The sequence below is a fragment of the Solanum lycopersicum genome, chromosome 7 (assembly GCF_036512215.1).
Source record: "Solanum lycopersicum chromosome 7, SLM_r2.1".
Taxonomy (NCBI): Eukaryota; Viridiplantae; Streptophyta; class Magnoliopsida; order Solanales; family Solanaceae; genus Solanum; species Solanum lycopersicum.
Window position 1 is genome coordinate 70,140,871 of NC_090806.1, and position 7,201 is coordinate 70,148,071.

Genomic DNA, 7,201 nt, shown 5'->3' on the forward strand with positions numbered 1-7,201 from the left:
TTCTATAAATTTAAACTATAAAATTAATTACATTTTGATACACTTTATACCTTTTAAATTTATAGTTATAAAATATGAAATTACTTTTTATTTTTTAACTCATTATAACAAGACAAATAAATTAAAACGAGTCAGTAATAAAAGTGGATAAAATGGTAAAAAAGGAGATGGTGGTGTTACTCTACTAAGCTGTCCTATCCACTACCTACCCTATTAAGAGAGGGTGGTGGGGTGGTGTGGGGGGCCCCCTTATTTGATTTTAATTTTTATTTTTTTGTTATGAATTGTTTATTGTTGATTTTTTTCCCCTTCATCATGTTTGTGCTAGAATGTCAGTTTTGGTCCCACATCTTTTATGAAATTACACACCGCTACACTCCCTTTTTCCAATTGTCCACTTCACTACACGACAACTTTTTTTTATTTCTTTCTCTCTCTGTTTAATGATGATGATGACAACAATATAACATTCAACTTGTACTAAGTCTTTTCTTTTGTTCATGTTTTTAATTCTATCCACCTCACTTTTACCCTTCTTTGTACTTTGGGTGAAATTTTATTTTAATTTACCTCATATATTATTTTTAAATCAATTGATGTTGTTATATAAAAGGTCATGTGTAGTTGATAAGTAATATTACTCAGCCTTTTAACTATAGATTTTGATAGTATATTTCAAATATTGAGAAGTTTGTTTGTGGAATTTCAAATGACTAATATGTAGACAAAATACTAGGAATTGGAAGGACATGCATGGATTTTTCAACTCATTTTTTGAAGGAGTTGTAAAATATTGATCTAGCAAGAAGAATCTAACAAGTGATCAATTTTAGTAATTGGTAAGCACTTTGATGTTTATTAAACATATTTATGAATTAAAAAGTATTTTAAACTTAGTTATCCTCTAACTTATTACTCTCTGAATCCGGTATTGTTTGTCATGTTGCGCTTTTCGAAAGTTAATTTGACTAATTTTCAAAGTTAAATTAGATTAAATTAATTCGATATTTAAAAAAAATATTCTAAAACTATATGAAAAGTAACATAACTTGCAATTTTTGCATATTAAGATGATGAAAAATACAACTTAAAATGTTGGTCAAAGTTTTTATAATTTGACCCTCAAAATAGAAATTATAACAAATAATATCGGACGGAGGGAGTATAATTTAAAATGAAAATGAGTATAATTAATTAATATTAAAATAAAGTTTATACATAAAACTTATCATATATTTATTATATTGAATAAATGTAAAAATAAAGTTATTGCTAAGTTGTTGCTTGTAATAAATCATCTCATTGTTTGGTATTTTCGCTGTAATATTTTTAAGGGATTCACACTTAGCTAGCACAATTTTATTGTGTTCGTTTTTTTAGTAAAACACAAGGAAATTGCAGTTAAACTAATTCTACCTTACATAAAATACTACTATATTATATGTAGCTCTAAATATTATGCATATATCTTGACATGATTATCACGCAGAGTTGTGGATGTAACTATTAAAGTTAATAATTAGAATATATGTTATTTATATCATATTTTTTAAAATATGATGTTTTTTTAAATACTGCATAAATATAAGATAATAATTTGTTGTTAGACTGTCCTTAGATTATTACGAAGAAATTGTTGAGTAACATGTGATTAATTTTTCGTAAGCAACTCAATGTTGATTAATTAGTTCACTAACCTTTTGTACATGAGTTAATTACTAGACAATTTTTCATTAACCATGATAATTTTATTTAATATATATAAAGTGTGGTGCACGTTAAATACTTAATGTATTATTTTATTTCGTATGAAACTAAAAGTTAGTCTTTATCTTTTTTTCCTTTGGTTATATAATATCTTGGAAGGTTTGGTCTTAGTCCTTTTGGGCGTACGCTTTCATTTTCTTTTGTCAATATTGCCTTCAATAATTGATAATAAATATTGGGATTTTAATTTATCGAAGACGTAATTCTAAAAAAGAAAATATAAAGATCGTAATTATAATATATATGGTTATTAGATATTCAAACAATATTTTATTTTTTAAGATAGAACTACCGTATCGATCTACTTCTCCTTTATCTTACGGTGCTAATGTAGTAATGTTGGTACTATTTTCTTATTCTTATCACCAACATGTTATTTTTTATAGTTTTATTATCGGATTATAATGTTGGTGCTAATGTGTCTTTTATGAAATTATATTAAATATTTATTATTAATTCTTGATGATTTATTTTAAGAAAGAAAAGAAAGTGAGTTTCTTTGTTATTTTATGACTAAAAAATGTTATTTTTAATTTTGCGTTAATAATTAACCTAACTAGTAAGAAACTAGACTTCTTTTGTCATGATAGTATCTCAAATATCTCAAAACTTTATAGAAATAGCTTAATTGTAAGTTACTCTCTTTAATTTCATTATTATAGCAAGTAGGCATCAATCGTTTTCTAGTACTATTGGATTTATATAGGCCTGCGTTTTTCTCCTTCATAAGATGAGAACCACATAAATCTCCAAATAAAAGAAATCCCTAATATCGATTACACTATTCGTTTTAATTTATTTTTTAAAAATTATTTTTTTTGGTAATTTTTAATTTCGACCTTTCACATGATAAATTGTAGATCATAAGATTAAATGATAATTTATTATATTTAACATATCTATAATTTAACATCTCAAAATTCTTATGTATATTTAACTTCACGTCAAATCAAATCGAACAATATGATTATTTCCGCTTTGAGGTACCATAATTTAAATTTTAAATTCATCATTGTTCACTTTGAAGTTATTCTATCCGTCCATTTTTCACTGTCATAGTTTTATTTAAGACAAACGATAAGAATTTTAATCAATATTTTATGATGTATTTTTTATCATATTGATATTTAAAAAAATACAATTTATAGTATTTTTGGTATAGTTTTTATTTATTTTTTGTTTAAAATATAATATAGTATAATTTAATTTTGAAAATTAATTAAATTATTTTTCGAAAAACGTAACATAATTAGTAGACGGAAACAGTAATTACAAGCATTAAACTAATGCTCTTAATTATAGTTACCTATTTTACCAATCAAACCAATAAATTTATCTTTTTACTGTCTTTGTTATTTATTTATTAGTATAATTTATTTTCAGTGGGAAGTTAGCTTACAACATATTTTGCCTGAAAATGGCTTTAATTAAGTTTAGACCTACTTGAGGATTTTTAAAAGTATTTTGTTATTTAGTTCTTACTTCTTAGTTGAATATATGGTGGCCTACAATCTTTGAATTTTCATCATCAAGTGTGTCGTCATTAATTAAATTTCAACGTTTTCCTATAACATCTAAAGCTTATTTAATTAATTTCAATTAATATAATTGAATTGTCTACTATAAAAAAAAAATCTTTAATCCATTATGACTTATGTGCATTGTTTAGCATAGAACCCTAGCTATTACAATTTTATTTTTTTTTAAAAAAATAATATTAACATGAGTAGGTATATAAGTCTTTCGGCTTTTAAAGAAATAATTAACATAAATTAATGCTCTTAAATCCTTACACTCTTTAATTCCTTTTAACACATTATTTATTGGTCCTAACATCCTATATATTTTGCTAAATCTTTACGTAAAAAAAGAAAAAGTTCGATAGTCGAAAGAAAATCAACTAAAATAAAAAGAATTTTTGATATGATTGGTATAATTATTATCGTCTTATTTATGAGCTCGACAGACGTACCATAACTTTTTTAGAAATACAAAGCATAGGTACATATAGTGGAATTTCATGATTTGGCCCTTCTTCCTACCTCGTGCATATCAATAACTTAGTATATCGGAATATCGATCATCTTTCTTTTTTTAAAAAAAATATTGTGAATTAAGCTATTAATATAATGAACTTGAGGGTCCTCTTTGCACAAGTTTTAAGAGTTGAGGGGGTATCAAGCAAATAACGATTATTTTACACAAATATCGAGGGGTAGATTTTTTTTCTATATTTTAATTTAATTGCAGCACCGCCTTATAATAAACGGGAAAATAAAAATTGAAAAAATGATGATAACATGGATGGCTTAACAACTTTTTAACACACAAAATAAAGTCCATATACAGCTGAACCTCCAAATTAATTAATCCAAAATATATGGAATTTATTTTTTTGAAATTTCGAAAAGAGTGCGTATGGCAGATTATTTTAGGGCATGTTAAGTGTATTTTGATATAATAAATAAAGTATGGTTTTTCTTTGGCTGCCAAAAAAGATGAGACCCCACTAACAAGAAAAAAGAAATCCATGGACAATATTGACAAAATATAATGTCCTGCCCCATCATACAAGTAATGTTAGAGACTTGTTTATACCAATGTCTTATTGTCTACACTTTACAATCTTCCTCTCCAATATTTCTGTAAAAATCATCGGGTTCCTATGAAATGATAAGTGTATCTTTATTCTTAATTTGAGATTTGAATCTCATTCGATAGTTAAGTGGAGATTAAAAATAATTATGAATATAAGAATACGATTCGACATATATTCAAGGGCCCAAAATGCTCAATCCAAAAAGTCTCGAAAAATATGCTAAATTTTGACTTGGTAAAATTATCAAAACTCAAATTCTTTATATTTAAAAACGTATTTTGAATTCAATATATAAAACGAGTTATGATTCAGAAATCCATAACTTAAGATCTTTGAGTATTTTACCTCCAAATGAAATCTTTTAGTATGAACAACATTATAATCGATATTAATATGACTGGAGAATCGATAAAATCATATATTTATATTAAGAAATTTATTTAATGCACGTAAATATTAAAATATTTAGAACTCAACAAAAAATATATAAATATATATGTATATATATAAAATTTAAAATTTATAAATTAAATATCTTGACTCCGTTTGAATACAATCTTTAATCTTAAATATACATCGTAACGAAAGCTACCAAAGAGAAAAAAAAAGATAAAAGTATTGTGGATTTTTACGAAAGTGGGTGCATGTCAAATACTAACGCACTAACTATTACTGTTTATGACAAGTCGAAAAAAAAAAATGGGCATGCCACATGCGAATATACAATGTTTTGTTCGTTTTATTAATTTTAATTACATACGAAGAGAGAAATAAAATAAGATAATATTAACAATATGTGAATAATTCATTAATATGAGATTAATTCTTTTTGTTATTAATATGGGAGCCTAAGTCAAAAAATGTTTGATTATGATATCATATTGTTAAGTGAATTTTACGCATGATTTATCAATCTATTGATATAAAAAAAAAGTTGTTCAAATTTGTGTAAATAAACTTAAATGTGCACTAGTTTCTTTTGTATCGTGGTCCAATGGCGGTCCAAATTAATTACTCGATATAGTTAAATTGGTATCCTTAATACTAGACATTATTAACATTGAAAGATCTAAATATCTACTATATTTTACTCTATGATTAAAGTAACATACGTGGCATGTTCCTACCCAAGAGATTTTGTTTATCTAGTAATAACAAAAATGAACATTTATTTCTTTGATAAAATAAAATTAACCATTATGAAATGATCTATATACAAGCATATATCATGTATCATTCACTAGATATGCACAATGTAATATCATAGCTAGAAATACTATATGAAGTTTTTGAGCTTAAAATATTAGTTCCGTAAAACTATTCGATTTTAAATTAATAATTTAATATTTTTTTAATTATATATAAATATAATTAAAATTAGTGAATTCGATAGAAATTCTGATCAAAGCGGCTAAAGTAATGTGTAATGATTTATTACTTAAAACTTCAAAATCATAGTCCCACGCTCCACGTTCATTGCAGGGCTAAAAAATAGTATAGTACTATTATAATCTATTAATTAGTGTAAAATGTAATTAATTTTAAATCCATTAATTAATTCATTCAACACCATTACAAAGCAAAGAACAATTAGTCGTATATGTTTACCTAAATTGAAAATGACTGTGACCCTACATCGTGTGATTTTAATATTTTAGTCAGCTAACTGAAATAACTTTGCTTATTTTTATTATATGATAAATCATAATAGTTTGTAACGTTATGGCCTATCAAATAATATATAATTATTTAATATAATATATATTGACTAAACTTTTGTGGCATATTATATAAGTGTATTTTTATGATCTGATTTTTTCTTCACCCTGCATATAGCGGAAATTATTAGTGCATTAATATTGACTACAATTTTATACTCTGTTGTAAAAGGTAAAAATTTTTATAATCTATTTATTAAATACTTGAGATTAATGAATATTACAATCGAGATTTATCATATAGATATAAAACCTTTTTTTCATTTTAAATTGTACCTCCTACTATTTTGATTTTTCTAATAGTGATATGCTAATAATCAGTTTATACGTATCTTTAACTATTCCATGTTATATATATTTATTTTTCTAAATTTATTTTTTCTACATCTTTGTTTTTTCTTTGACAAAATGGATTTGTTAGAACTAGTATACATCATTCACCACACATGCACATTTATAAGACAAAATTATTGACACCTTCAAATATATGCTAGTCCTTTCTGACATAAATATAATGTCACACTATGCCTGCTGGTTCAATTAATATGAATTTCTTAGAATAGTTAAACACCAAAAATCTTCATATGAGAGGATGAGATTCATTAATTGGTTTCACTAAACCAAATTAGATTACAACACAGTAGACTTGCTCTGACTAAATCTGGATTAGGGATTTGTTAAGAAGTACCTTAATTAATTAGATTCCTTTTGTCACATCATCATTCAAAAATCAAAATGATTTTTATTAGGTCGAATGTGACAAAGTATATATGAAGGACATAATTGAAACATATTCCACATTCAAAAATTAAAATTTTGGACTAATCGGTTTAAAAATATAGAAGGTAAACGTTTTCTTCTCAATTCTAACTATAATCAACGGTTACATTAATATTAATATATATAAAGTAAAATGTAAAAGCAATTTTCACATTAACAAATAAAAAAATTGTTCAAAATTAAAGAAAACATCACGATATTTGAAATCACATTGATTTTTTTCTTTAAATTGTGTACTTAGTCTTTTTTTTAAAAAAAAATGTTTGGTTGAAATATAATAGTATAGAAAAAATTGGCAAAAAACTAGTATTTAAATATTTAAAAATGCAAAGTATAT